General features: G+C 44.8%; 1 long non-coding RNA gene across 2 annotated transcripts; it reads left to right on the top strand.

Annotated features, from left to right (window-relative positions):
- The first annotated feature begins 347 nt into the window (after positions 1–347).
- On the top strand, positions 348–9,396 carry LOC138834425 (uncharacterized). 2 transcript variants are annotated; one of them, XR_011374098.1, is made up of 5 exons: positions 348–430; positions 842–1,066; positions 4,861–5,928; positions 6,355–6,470; positions 9,313–9,396. It is a non-coding gene; the product is annotated as an uncharacterized lncRNA (long non-coding RNA). The 2 variants fall into 2 exon arrangements; XR_011374097.1 differs by lacking the exons at positions 348–430; positions 842–1,066 and having other exon boundaries at positions 4,581–5,928.
- Positions 9,397–15,371: the final 5,975 nt, after the last annotated feature.

Here is a 15,371-nt window from a genome sequence, read left to right as displayed (position 1 = left end):
CAGTGTTTTCACTTCTGCCCAAGGATAGGCTCCACTGAGAGATGTCCCCACCGTGGCCATCCTAGAATGCCTAGTCTCCAAGTAGGACAAGGGCCATTGGCCAATGTCCTCGTGGTCCTCACATGGTTGCCATGGTAGCAGTAGAAGCATCTGTGGATGGGCCCAGAATTCCTTGACAATGATCCTCCTGGCCCAAGTGCATAACTGCCGGTGGGTTTGCCCTGGGCTCTGATTGGCCCATTTTCTCACTGATGTCAATGGCCTGACTTCTGATTGGTCCAGTTCCTCCTGATGTCACAGGCCATTGTGAGGTATGCCCAGCAGGATACATAAGAGGCAATTGCCCTCCAACTCTGTCAGTTACAGCACTGGGAGCTTTTCCTTGGTGACCCGCTGGACTAAGTCAGAGCTACTTGGTTGCTTTCTTTGGGTATGGGGGTTGTGTTTGTCTTGTTTGGGTTTGGGGATTTCATTTACTAGTCTGGGGGTTGTATTTACTTGTTAGTTTACCTTTTCGTAAGATTTATTAGTTGGCAACTTCATTGAGATCATCTTAGGTAATAGTTAAGCTTGATCACTTGTCATCTCAGCTGAAAGATGGTAATGTACAACAAAGTCTCCTTTAGCTCTTCCCCCAAGAAGGAGTTGATCACTGTACAACTTGACAGAGATCATCGACTATGGCTGCTATGGCTATGTCAATCTGGCCCATCACCGCCTCACAGACACCACAGTGGTGGTCAAAGTTCTCTGAAAGAAAGAGCTGGAAAGCCATGAGATAGAAAATGAGGTGGCCTTTGTGAAAACTGTACGTCACCCACACATCATCTGATTATTCCAGGTGATGGAGAATGAAGACTGTGTGTACCTTGTCACTGAGCTGGCCACTCGGGGTCATCTCTTGAGGTGGATCAAAAAATCCTCCTCCAGCTACCTTTTAGAGTTTGAAGCCAGGAGGCTATTCAAACAGATCACGAGTGCTGTTGACTACCTTCATGAGAATGGAATTGCACACCTAGACCTGAAGGCCAACAACATCCTATTGGATGCCAATCTCAATGTCAAGGTCAGTGAATTTGGGCTGAGTGACAGGGTGACCTACACAAATGTTCCTACACAAAATGTTCGATGGGTACCAGGTGGACATTTGGGACTTAGGCGTGCTATTGTATGTGATGACAATGAGAAAGTTCCCATTTGAGGGGAGTAATATGGCTGACATAGGGTTACAAGTCCTAGAGGCCAGTACACTGTTCCCCTTCACCTATCTGCAAAGAGACAAGATCTCCTTTCTAAACTGCTGACTGTGGACTTCAATCTGAGGCCTGCTATTGAGGAGATAATGGAACACCCATGGCTGGCTCTAGGTGTGGGATTTGGCCTGCTTCCTGATGAGCCACTGCCTGGCAAGCTGGATCGCATTGTCAGAGTCATGTGTGACATGGGGTACAATGTAGCTGGCATTGAAAAGGCAATCCAGGACAGAGAATTCAATGAAGCCATGGGCACCTACCTGCTCATCCAAGAAAACTTAAAAGAGAATGCCAGAATTGTGGAATCAAAACTGATGCTTTTGGATAGTCCATCTGGCACAACTCCTGAGGACAATCCCACCACAACTCTCCCTCCACAAAGGAGAGCCAGCTTTTTTGCAGGACATAACGCCTTCAGCTTGTCCTCAGAATTTCAGTTACACAATGATGATGATCAGTTACCTCTCAATAAAACCCGAAGTGCCAGTCTGCTTGTCTTTCCTCTCTACTCCCTGCAGAGCTACAGTTCCAGCTTAATGTTGGGCCAGGATTCTTTTAGCTGCTTGACAGAATGGAGCATTCACACTCAGTGGAAAATGCCCTTCCCTCTGGGCAGCCTTAGGGGGAGGCCACAGCCCCCAGGTGGAATATTAGACAGGGCTGGAGGAGGGTGGCTAACAGGATAGTCACCATATTTCGCAGAATCTGCTGCTGTGTGAAGGCCCCAAAGTAATGTCCACAGATTGAAAGTAAAGCTGTCCCAGAGAAAGTGGTGCAGAACTCTGAAACAGCACAATTGAAAACCACCAAACTCAGACTTTCAGGGTGACTCTAACTGGGTTGTGGAAAATCTGAGAGGTGTGGATTTGAAGAGCTGCAGGAGGAGAAGGAGTCATGCAGAAAGTTCACACTGCAGAAGTCTCTGGCCAGCATGGCCAGGTTGTGTGACAAGTGCTAGGGGATTCTCCAGCTGGGATTCCTTCCCAAGAAAGGACACTGCACTGGCTTTCCAATGCTAAAAGATAAGCTGAAAGGTGATCTCAAGCTGCCTGTACTTTCTGAGCTGGCTAATTCCACATCGATCCCTTACTTGAGTATTGTCACTTCATTGAACAACCTTTCACATTTGTCCCTTGAACACTAAAGATGCTTTTGTCCCAAATGCTGCAGCAGGTCATCATCTCACCTTTTATGTATGTTGCTTGTCTGCCTATTTACTTTCTAGTTCATTTATTTAGGTTTAAAGTGAGACCCTTGATGCTATAGGAGCCCATGGATCTGAGGGGCAAGAGGCATCCTGGACTCTGCTTCTCTTTCAGCAGTCTTCAGGTGAAAGGGTACAACTCCTGAGCACACTAGGTACACTGGCTGGGTTGGAACATAAGAGCAAATCTTCACTGGGAATGGAGAGGGACCTGTCTCCATTCACCCCATACACTGTCAGTGGTTTCTGCCCCAACTTTCCTCCTATTCAATGCAGTTTTCTGTGGGTGTGATTTCTATCTAAACCTCATCATTATCCCAACATAATACCATCATCCAAGAATCCCTTATTTCAGACTTGTTTATTTGCTCACAGTCAAAGAGACCCTATTACCTAGACAGGTTGTTTGATTTGCAACTTCTCCCCCTCCCCAGGAGCCCCCATTTTCTTTAAGGGGAACCAGAATGTTGGGTTAGCTGTGTTTCAAATAAGAGAACAGTCTGAACAACCAGAGTTCCTGTTAGACTGGCAAAATATATGAAGTAGAATGATACCCCTTCCTTCAAGGTAGAGGTGAAGAAACCTGTGAAGGAGCAGGATTCCTGAGAAAGTATGGAGATACAGTGGTGCCTGTGGATGGATGCCTGGGTGGGCTTTGCTAGTGGGTGGACCTTGGCTGGGCTGACTGTTTCTGAGCATGAGCAGAAACTCGGTAAGATTGGATGTGGCCCTCGACCACTGCGTTATATGTGTTGGCTCAGCTACCGGGGGGGGGGGGGTTTAACAAGGGAGTGATGGGGAGCAGTTGGGCACACGTGGCCTTTGCTATTTGTGCTCTGAGTCAATAGGCTGAACCTGCAGAGCACACATGACATTTGTGGAAGGAAGTGAGCTGGAGCTCCTGGTAAATCAGATTCAGCTCAGGGCCATTTGGGAAGCAAATCTCCCCTCAAAGAATGAGATGGGATTCTGGTGGGCCAAAAGGAGGGGCCAAAGGACAGCCCAAGGAGGGCCAAAAGAGGGTAAAGGATGGGCACCTTATTGAAAGACAGGACTGACACTGATGCTGTATTACAACTCAGAGGAGGATGGCCAGGAAAGGAACTGAGGAATCCTGAACTCCACATGGACCAGTGTTTAGTGAAGAGGGTGGGTGGGGAGGGAAGTACTGTGAATTTCCTTGATTTCTCAATGCTTTTTCTTTTCTCTCCATGTTTGTTTGTTGTGTGTTTGTGTCTGTGCACCTGTACTGGCTCTGGGACTTGAACTCAGTGCTTTTCTCTCTGTCTCCTTTACTCTCTCTCCTTATCTTCCCCTTCTCAGCTCTCCACCCCATTCCATCTACCTTCCCTACTTTTCTTTCTCCCTCTTACATTCCTCGTATTCTTCCCCTTTCATTCTTCTCTCTCCTCTTCTCTTCCTATTTCCTCCTCCTGAAATCTTCCTGTTCCATTCGGTCTCCCTCTCTTCCTGCTCTTGAATCAGTCTCTGACAATGTTTGTTTCTCTGTCTCTCCTCTCTCTGTCTCTCTCTTTCTCTCTTTCAGTTTGTATGGTCATAGCTGGTTCTCTACCACTTGAGTCATACCTCCCGGCTTTCATTTCTCTAGTTAATTGAAGATGGAATTTCCTAGAATTGCTGTATCTGTAATCTTACAGGTGAACTTGTGGGATAGCTAGGATTACAGGCAAAAGCCTCCAGCATCAGGCAAACACATTAGACTTTGTTAGTTTGGTGTAGCAGAGGTTGTTTTCTCAGTTATTATGAAAGGGATTTGTGTACTTATGTAAGGGACAGCTGTGTGAGGGACACCTTACAAATGGTTGTGGAAGGAAGGGGGTGGTGGCATAGTGTGCAAATGGACAGGGAGGAAGGGACATGTGCACTGCACAAAGGGTCAGCGCTGAATGTTCTATTTTGGTAGAGATTCTGGGAGTCTCCTGAGAGGCCCCCAGCTGACACCCGCTTCCCCAGAGCACAAGGTTGTGGGCATGATGCTTCCTTTCCCCTGGCAGTTCCAAGGGGAAGTGTCTAGGCCTCATGGAAGAGTAGACCCTAATTTTTCTGCTGAGGAAACTGGCATGCTGGGGGAGCTGATGTTCAAATATTCAACTATTCTTTTTTTGTGGGGGGGGTCCGGTCGTGGGGCCTGAACTCAGGCCTAGGCACTTTCTCTCAGCTCTTCAGCTCAAGGCTAGTGCTCCACCACTTGAGCCACAGCACCACTTCCGGCTTTTTTCTTTTTGCTGAGGAATCGAACCCAGGGCCTCATGCATGCAAGGCAAGCGTTCTACCACTGAGCCACCTTCCCAGCACAAATATTCAACTATTCTAAATGTCACATCTCCATTTTAGGAATCACAAAGTGAATGAATTAAAATAAATTCCCTTCCTTTCACCTAGAGGTGGTGAAGGAACAGGAGACCTGAGAAAGCATGCCTATATAATGGTGCCTGTTGATGGACCCTGTCTGAGCTGACTGCCTTCCCACATGAACAGAAATCCGGTGAGAGTGGATGTGAGCCTTCATCACTGTGATGTTTGTTTTGGTTCAGCCAGGGCACTATATTTGCACAGAGAGTCAGTGCTGAGGGCCCATGCTGCCCTTGGGTGACAATGTGGGATGGGGAGGACTTGGGCACAGCAGGCCTTTGCTATGAGGGGACTGGACTCAGAGGGCTGAGCCTGCACTGCATAATGATGAGATTTGCAGAAGGAAGGCTGTGGCTCCTTGTAGACCAGTGGTGCCGCTCAGGGGTATTTAGGGAACAGAACTCTTCTCAAAGAATGAGATGGGTTTCTGGTGAGAGAAGCAGTGAGGCCAGAGTGGTCATATAGCAGGCATCTTGGTGATAGACAGTGTTGACATTGATGCTGAAGGAGAGCTGAGAGGAGGAAGCTAAGGACTCTTGTACTCTGGATGGAACCATCTTCAGTGAAGAGGAGGGTGGGCAGGGAAGTAATGTTGATTTCCATCTTGTCTCAGTCCTTTTGTTTTATTTACTTTCTTTTTGTTTGTTGTATGCATGTGTTTGTGAGTGTGTGCTGGTACTGGCACTTGAACTCAGTGATTTTCTCTTTCTCTGTCTCCTTTGCTGTCTCTTTTTTCTTTCCATTGCCTGTCTCTCTCCCCTTTTCCAGCTAACTTCCCTCCAGGTCATTCATCTTCTCCTCTTCTTCCCCTTTCCCTCTTCTCTTGTTCTGTTTCCTCTCTCTTCCTCTGCCTCAAATCTTTTTCTCTCCTACCCCTCTATATCTTTCTCTTTGAGTTTGCATGTTCATAGCTGGTGCTCTACCACTTGAGTCACTTGAGTCCAAACCAACATTTTTCTTCTTAATTGAAAATGGAGTATGCCCAGGATGGCTTTAACTGTGATCTTCTGAGCATCAGCTTCTGGGAGAACTATGATTACAGGCATGATCCACCATCAGCAGCAATGCTTCTGACCTCGTTAACCTGGTGTTGCACAGGTTTGTTTCTCTGATTGAGAAAAGGGATTTAGGTACTTATCTGAGGGCTGTCCATCAAGGTGTAAGAGACAGCTTGAAAATGGTAGGGGAAGGAAAGGGTTGATGGATTTTGGGGCAGAATGGACAGGGAGAAAAAAACGTGCATGGTGCAAGTATGTCAGCACAGAGAGAAGTCAGAGGTTTTGTAGAGAACCTATGCATCCGCAGAGTCCTCCCACTGACACCCCCTTCTCCAGAACACCAGGCTTTGATCAGTTCTTATTTGAGGTCTTTAGGCCTCATGGAAGAATACCAGAGCCCAATTTTTTTCCTTAGCGAATCATCTTGCTAGGAGAACAGAGTTTCAAGTCTGAGAACATTCTGAACATCCAGAGCCCATTCTGAATGACAAAAATGTATGAATTAAATACTTTTCCTCCTTGTCAGCAAGAGGTGGAGAAACCTGTGAATGAGCAAGAGACCTAAGGAAGTATGAAGATATAGTGGTGCCTGTGGATGGACCCTGCCTGAGATGACTGCATCTGGACGTGAGGGAAAATTCGGTAAGATTGGATATGTCCTTCCAGCACTGGGTTATTTGTATTGGTTTAGCCAGGGCCATGAGATTTCCACAGAGAAGGTTTGGTGCAAGCTCCTGCTGTCTGCCCTTGGGTGACAAGTGTGTGATAGAGAGGATTTGGGCACACCTGGCTTTTGCTATGTGTGCACTGATGTGAGGAGGCTGAGCCTGTAGAGAAAACTGATGAGATTTTCAGCAGGAGGTGGACGGGAGCTCCTGTTGGATCAGTGGTCCAGCTCAGGGCTATTCGAGTGCATATCTCCCCTGAAATAGCAAAATGGGATTCTGGTGAGAGACCAAATAAGGGCTCCATGAGGGAAAAGATGCGTACAGGGTAAATGACTGGGTGGACACTAAATGTAAAGGAGAAGTGACAGGAGGCAGGTTAAGAAGGGAGCTGAGGAATCCTGAATTCCACATGGGCCGTTCTTCAGTGAAGAAGGTGGGTGGGAAGGAATTACTGTTGATTTGTAAGATGGCTTTAATTTTTTCCTTTTGTATGTTTGTTGTGTGTATGTGTTTGTGAGTGTGTGCTGCTACATCTCAGTGCTTTTATTCTTATGCTGTTTCCTTTCCCTTCTCTGTCCTCTCTCCACTTTTCTCACCTTCCCCCTGCCTTGCCCCGCCATCTCCCTTCCCTTGTTTTCATTCCTCCCATACCTACTCCTATTCTACTTCTCCTGTCCCTCTACTTGTTCTCCTACCCTCTACCATTTCCTCTCCCTCTCTTCCTGCTCTTAAATCTGTCTCACTCTCTTTCCCTCCCCCTCCCTCACTCCTTCTCTCTCTACACATCTCTCCCTCTTTCCCTTTCTCCTTCTCTGTCTTTCTCTTTCTTCTCTCAGTTTTCATGGATATGTCTGGTTCTCTTCTGTTTGAGTCACGCTTCCAGGCTTGCATTTCTCTAGTTACTTGAAGATGGTATCTTCCCAGCCTTGCTGTAAATGCAGTCTTCAAGTTGTCAACTTGGGAGATAGGTAGGATTACAGACAAGAGCCTACAGCATCAGGGAATGCAATTGACTTTGTTAATCTGGTGTGGCAAAGGTTGGTTTCTCTATTTTGAAAGGGTATTTGTGTATTTATGTGAGGGACAACTGTGTATGGTTCACCTTACAAATGGTTGTGGAAGGAAGGCAGTGATGGGTTGGTGTAAATGGACAGGGAAGGATGACTTTTTTGGAATCACAAAGTGATTAAAACATACTCCCCTCTTTTCAGCTAGAGGTGATCAAGGAACAGGAGACCTGAGGAATTATAGAGATAAACTGGGGCCTATGGAAGGACATAGCCTGGATGGACTTTGGTTGTGGATGGACCACACCCATGGATGGACCCTGCATGGGATGACTGCCTTCCCACAAGAAAAAAAATTGTTAAGATTGAATATGAGCCTTCACACTACAATATTTGTATTGGTTCACCTAGGGCATTTAGAATTGCACACAGAGGCAGTGCTGAGGACTGATGTTGCCTTTGGGTAACAAGTGTTTGATGGGGAGGAGTTGGGAAAATCTGGCCTTTTCTATGTGTACAATAGGTCAGGAGGCTGAACCTGCAGAGGAGACTAATGAGTTTAGCAGCAAGAGGAGGGCTGGGGCTCCTGGTGGATCAGTGGTACTGCTCAGGGCTCTTTGGGGAGAGCAGATCTCCCATGAAAGAACAAAATGGGATTCTGGTGAAAAATTCAATGAGTGCCACAAGAGGGAAAAGATGGGTACATGAGAAATGACAGGGTGGACACTAAATGTAAAGGAGAAATGACAGGAGCTGAGGAATCCTGAATTCCACATGGACCATTCTTCAGTGAAGAAGTGGGGTGGGAGAGAATTACCATTGATTTCCATGATTTCTCAATCCATTTTCTTTTATTTTTTCAGTTTTGTTTGTTGTGTATATGTGTTTGTGAGTGTGTGCTGGTACATCCATGCTTTTTTCTTATGCTCTGTTTCCTTTCCTTCTCTGTACTCTCTCCACTTTTCTCACCTTCCCCCTTCTGCCCTCTCTCTTAACCTTGTTTTTATGCCCCCCATAACTACTCCTACTCTATTTCCCCTGTCCCTCTTCTTATTCTTCTCATGCCCTCATTCTCATTCCCTCTTCTCATGCCCTCTTCTCATTCCCTCACCTTCTCTTCCTGCTCTCTGGTGTTCCTTATCTCTCCCCTTCTCCCTCTCTGTCTTTCTCCCTTTTTTTCTTTCTCTTTCAGTTTTCATGGTCATGTCTGATTCACTGCTTGAGTCACACTTCCAGGTTTGCATTTCTCTACTTAATTTTCCCAGACTTGCTGTAAATGCAGTCTTCTAGGTGGCAATTTGTGGGATAGGTAAGATCACAGGCAAGAGCCTACAGCATCAGAGAATGCATTGGGCTTTGTTAGTCTGGTACGGCAAAGGTTTCGTTCTCTCATATGAAAGGGATTTGTGTACTTTTCTGAGGAACCACTGTGTGAGGGTTACCTTACAAATCGTTTTGGGAGGAAGAGGATGGTGGGTTGGTGTAAATGGACAAGGAAGGTTAACTTGTGCACTGTACAAGTGCATTGAAAGGTGTTAGAGTCTTAGTAGAGATTCTATGAGTCCCCAGAGAGGCCCACAGATGACTCCCCATTTCCCAAAACAGCAGGCTTTGGGCATGGTTCTTCCTTTCCCCTGGCAGTTCCCAGTTAAAGACTAAGCCACATAGAGGAATTCAGAGCCCAGTTCTTCCCCTTACAGAACCAAAGATCTAACTTAGCCAAGTTTTAATATTTGAACATTCTGAAATCAAGAGTTCAATTTTGGAATGACCGAGTGTTTGAATTAAAATACATTCCCTTCCTTTCAGGTAGAGGTGGTCAAGGAACAGTTCAACTGAGGAAGCATGGTGATCTACTGTGCATGTGGATGGATGGGGCTGGATGGACTGGGGTTGTGGATATATCACACCTGTGGATGGACCCTGCGTAGGATGGCTGGCTTCCCACAAGAACAGAAATTCAGTAAGATTGAATATGAGCCTTCACTACTAGGATATTTGTATTAGGTCAGCCAGGGCATTAGATTTGCACACAGAGGCAGTGCTGAGGAGTGATGCTGCCTTTGGGTGACAAGTGTGTGATGGGGAGGGGTTGGACACACTTGGTGTTTTATATGTGTACACTGGGTCAGGAGGCTGAGACTGCAGAGCAGACTGATGAGATTAACATCAAGAAGGAGGGTTGGGGTTCCTGGTGGATCAGTGGAAATGCTCAGGGGTATTTGTGGAACAGAACTCTTCGAAAAGAATGAGATGGGTTTCTGGTGAGAGAAAAAATAAGGGCCAAAATAGGCCAAATAATGGGTACCTGGTGCAAGACAGGGTTGATACTGATGCTGCAGGAGAGCTGAGAGCAGGAATGTAAGGAATCCAGAACTCCTCACCAATCAGTTTTCAGTGAAGGGTGGGTGGGGAGGGAAGTACTGTTATGTCCATTATTTTTCCATACTTTTTATTGTCTTTCTTTTAGTTTATCATGTGTATGCATTTGGGAGTGTGCTGGAAGTAAGGCTTGAAGTTTGTTCTTTTCTCTTTCTGTCTCCTTTCCCTCTGTGTCCTTTCCTTGCAGCCTCCTTCTACTGTCTGTCATCTCTCTTATGCCCACATTCCTTGACTTCCCCTACTCTCCTCCTTCTAATCATTTTTTCTCCATTTTCCATTCCTTCTAACGAGCTCCTTTCTCCTGAATCTGTTTCTCTGTCTTTATGTATGTGTGTATGTATGTATTTTTCTCTGTTATTCTCTCTGTTCATTTGAGTTCTCTTTCTCCATCCCTCTCTCTCCCTCCCTCAGTTTCTCTCTCTTGGCCATGGGCATGTTTCTCTCTAGTATTCTCCCAGTGGAGTCACACCTCTAGGTCTGATATTTCTACTGCGTTGGACATGGAGTCTGCCCAAGCTGGCTTTATCTGAAATCTTCTCAGTGTCAGCATGTGAAATAATTAGGGTTACACACATGAGCCTTCAGCCTTCAGTTGGTTTCTTTGTTTTTACAAAGGAATTTGTGTACTTGTGTGAGGGACAACTTACAAATGTTTGGGGAAGGAAAGGGTGTTGGTTTGGGCTGCAAGTGGAGAATGGACAGGTAGAGAATTACATTTTCACAGTGCTAGGGGGTCAGCCCTGAGAGGTGTCTGATCTTAGTAGAGATCCTGTGAGTCCCCAGAGAGGCCCTCAGCTGACACCCCCTTCCCAGAGCACCAGGCTTTGGGCATGGTGCTTCCTTTCCCCTGGCAGTTCCCAGGGGAAGCCTATAGGTCTCATGGAAGACTAGTAGGGCATGATTTTTGTCCTCATGGAACCACAGTGGGGAGAAAACTGAGTTTCAAATATTAGAACACTCTAAACTTGCAAAGGTGATGTCTGACATTACAAAGTATACAAAATAAAACATTTTTTCTTCCATTCAACTAGAGGAGAGAAGCCTTGGAAGGAAGCAAGACACCTGAGAAACCATGGAGTTACAATGGTACCTGTGGATGGACCCTTCCTAGGACATAGAGAAATTTGGTAAGACTGAATATGACCCTTTGCCCCAGGATTATTTTGCTGATTCATCCACAGGCATCAGACTTTCCACACAGAGGTACTGCTGAGGGCTGATGCTACCCTTGGGAGACAAGGGTGTGATGGGGAGGAGTTGGGCACACCTGGTCTTTGCTATGTGTGCACTGGGGTCAGGAGGCTGAGCTAGCAAAGCCAACTGAGGAGGAATTCACGAGGAGATGGGCTACAGCTCTCGTCAAATCAATGGCCCAGCTCAGGGGTATTTGAGGAGAAGAGCTCAGATCAAAGAATGAGATGGGTTTCTGGTGAGGGAAGCAATGTAGGCCACATTGGGCAAAGGATGGGCAGCTTGCTGATAGACAGAGATGGCAGTGATACAGAAGGAGAGATTTGCGGAGGAAGCTAAGGAATCCCGAAGTCCTTAAGGAGCAGTGTTCAGTGAAGAGGCTGGGTGGGGATGGAAATATTGTTGATTTTCATAATGTCTCAGTGTTCTTTCTTTTCCTTTTTCCTTTTTGTGTGTTTTTCTGAGTATGTGCTGGTACTGGGCTGGCTATCAGTGCTTTTTTTCTCGTCTTTCTGTTCCTTCTCCTTCTCTTTCATCTCTTCCCTTTTCCCATTGTTTCTTGCTTTACCATCTCTCTTCCATCCTCTTCTTCCACCACATACCATCTCCTACTGCACTTCCCCTTCCCTTCTTCCCCTCACCTCCTGCTTCCATTTCCTCTCCCTCTCCATCTGGTCTTGAGTCAGTCTCTAACCCTGTCATTTTCTCTGTCTCTCCTCTTTGTCACTCTATTATTCTCCTTTTTGTGCTTTATTTATTTGATTATTTATTTGATTAGTATTTATTTTTGGTCATGGGGCTTGATGTCTGGGTCTGAGCACTGTCCCTGAGCTCTTCAGCTCAAGGTAAATGGGTCTACAACTTGAGCCATAGCACCGCTCTGGATTTCTGGTGGTTAATTAGAGATAAGTATCTCATGGACTTTCCTGCCAGGGCTGGCTTTAAACCTTGATCCTCAGATCTCAGCCTCCTGAGTAGGTAGGATTATAGGTGTGAGTCACCTGCACCTGGTGAGTCACCATGAACATGATGTACAGAGGGGTTATATAAAAGAGTGCATTTCTCTCTGGGTGCTGGTGCATCCTAGTTACTCAGCCTTAGGATCATAATTCCAAGCCAGCCCAGGCACAAAAGTCCTTATAAGACTCTTATCTCCAATATCCACTCAAAAATTTAAAGGAATCATGGCTCAAGTAGTAGAACAGTAGCCTTGAGCCATAGAGGATCAGGGACAGTGGCCAAGCCCTGAGTTCAAGCCCCACAACTGACAAAAAAAAGAGTGTATTTGTTTTTAAAGATTGTTATCCCTTCCCTCGCTCTGTCATTGCCACTCAAAAGTTGTATTGTTCATTTTCACCATAGGGTCTAGTAAGTAGTGCTGATCTAATCCATTATTCTGATTTATACCCCTTCCTCTTCACCCTATCACTTTCCCTCTCCCTGTTCCACGCTCCCATGCTTCTTTTTACTTTCATGATCTTTTTAAACTGTCCTTTGTTTTCTTTTTTTCTAATTTATATAGTGAGAGAGTATTTGCTTTTGTGAGACTAGATTATTTCATTTAACAAGATAACCTTTCATTCGATCTATTTTCTAGCAAAGGAAGAGAATTCTACTCTGTTTATGGCTAAGTAATACTCTGTTGCCTATATAATATTTGATATAATGTCTATAAGTATGTTATACTAATGTATTTAGTATATTTCTTTAAGGGGGGATCTGGTCGTGGGGCCTGACTCTGGGCCTGGGCGCTGTCCCTCAGCTTTTCAGCTCAAAGCTAGCACTCTACCACTTGAGCCACAGCTCTACTTCCGGCTTTTTTCTTTTTGCTTATCGGGTACTGAGGAATCGAATCTAGGGCCTCATGCATGCAAGGCAAGCGCTCTACCACTGAGCCACTATCCCAGCCCCTGTATTTAATATCTTTATGTTTATTTATCCTTGTGATGATGGTCATTGAGGCTATATTCATGATTTGATTGTTGTGTACAATGCTAATATAGTTGTGAGTACAAAAATAGCTCTGTGGTAAGTTCTTATTAGTATGTAGCCATCGTATGGCTGTATTGTATGGAAAATTTCATTTCATGAGGCATTTCCCTGCTGATTTCCATTGTCATGAACAAATACATTCCTACCAGTATCCTGGCTACATTTATTATCTCTTTTCTGGAGATAGAATGTCTATACTCATATATTCCTTCATGCAATATTTTTCTGTTGTTGTACAAAATTATGTGGTTTATTATGACACTTCTACACACACACACACACACACACACACACACACACACACACACACACACACAGAACATTTTGATCCTATTGTCCCCTCATCACCTTCCCTTGTCTCCACTTCATACTTATCTGATTCTTCCTCCACAAAATGGTCTCTCAATTAGGTTCCTATCTTTTCATTGAACTTATCAATCTAGATTCTACATAGGAGAAAAATATGTGATATTTTCTGTCTGCCTTACTTTAACATGATGATAGCCAGTTTAATTCATTTTCCTGCATATGTCATATAATTTCATACATATTTATGGCTGAAGTAATACTCCATTGTATTAGCATGCACCTTTTTTTATCCATTCATCTGTTGATGGGCACTTAGGCTGACGTACAACAACTCTTCACAAAGGGACAAAGGCCAAGCACACCTTTTGGTGGGGAGATGCAAAATCCACTCTTGAAGATAAGTGGGCTTTTGGGTTTTTTCCTTGTTGTTAGTATTGGGGCTTGAAGTCAGAGCACCTTGTGTGTTTTGTTGTTGTTGTTATTGTTAGTACTAGGGCTTGAACTCAGAGCTTGGTGCTCTTTCTTACCCTATACCCACTCAATACTGGTGCTCTATCACTGCAGCCACACCTCTATTTCTAGCTTTCTACTGATTGATAAGAATTAATACATCCCTTTGATTTGTCGACGTAGGCAGGCTTTGAACCTCAATCTTCAGATCTCAGTCTCCTGAGTACCTAGATTATAGGTGTGAGCAACCAGTATCAGGCTCACGAGAATGTGTGTTTATGGGTTTATTTATTTTTATGTAGTTGTGTAAAGGAGTTTCAATTCCACAAGGTAGATTATGAATGTAATGCATCATGATCAAAGTCACCTTTCCATCCTTCTATGCTGTCTTTCCCCATGATGTGAGTTTTGTGATCAGATAATATCCTTTTACTTTTCAGCAAAAGGCTTTTAGGGAGGATGGCTTATGCCCTGTCTTTTGACAATGCTTATTCCTTGATTCCTTGTCTTTTGTACTGTCCTTTTATAAACAGAAGAATTAGGTTGTCTCTCGCTATCCTCTGAAATTTGTCACAAGTATTGAAATTCTCTGGTTTACAGAGAATTCACCCACTTTGTCCCTTTACCCACTTTGTCTCTCAGTCTTGTAAGTTCATGGTACCCCAAATAGTTCATCCAGCTTCCCTGAACTTCAGACCTATAGAACTAAAGTTCTTTTTTAGGCCTGTGATCGAAATAATTTCTCACATTTTCTTAAAAGAAATGTTCTCATTTCCTGCCTTATGAAATGATAATCCCTCTGTACAACACTTTAAAATTCAATGTGTGACACACACACACACACACACACACACACACACACACACACACATTCCTGAGAGAAAATAATATTTCTGGTGCCACCATAGGCCTGTAAGTATACCTGTTGGTAAAAGAGAAAATACTAGGTTACTAGGACTACCCTTGGTACAAGAATCCACTTCTGCACTAATTCTCCTCACTTGGAAACTCCTCACTTGGCCACTGCATAGGTTAAAGGATCTGGCCTTCACTATGATATGTATGGGATTATCTCTGGTTTCTGTTTTAACCTCACAAGAATTTGGCAGTAGTCACAACTTGCAGAGTGCTGAATTTGAGGAACAGAAATGTGAAACCAAACTTTAAGCTTCTCTTTCCATCAGCAGAGCCATTTCCAGGAATCAAAATGTCTGGAAGGCACATTGGCAAAGTTTGCCTGTGCATTTGTGATTGGTGAGAAGACGAGATGGCAACCCAGGTAGGGGTGCATCTTCTCAGTGACTAAAGAAGTCGCTTCAACTAGAGCATGGCTTTAGGCAGACCCCGTACTTTATACCCACGATTCATGTCTTGCCCACCTCTCAGCAGCTCCCTTCTTCTGTTCATCCTGAGCTGTCCCACACATTGCCCCATACAGAGACTTAGTGTCTCCCCCTCCCACCCCTTCTAACCACAATCCTCAGATTTCAGGCCCCTGTGTAGTGTCTGGCCTCATATAAGATATATCTCCTATTAAACACCAA

This window comes from Dipodomys merriami, unplaced genomic scaffold (assembly GCF_024711535.1).
Source record: "Dipodomys merriami isolate MVZ:Mamm:240054 unplaced genomic scaffold, mDipMer1.0.p SCAF_2140, whole genome shotgun sequence".
Lineage (NCBI taxonomy): Eukaryota > Metazoa > Chordata > Mammalia > Rodentia > Heteromyidae > Dipodomys > Dipodomys merriami.
This window is presented reverse-complemented; position numbering and strand designations above follow the sequence as displayed.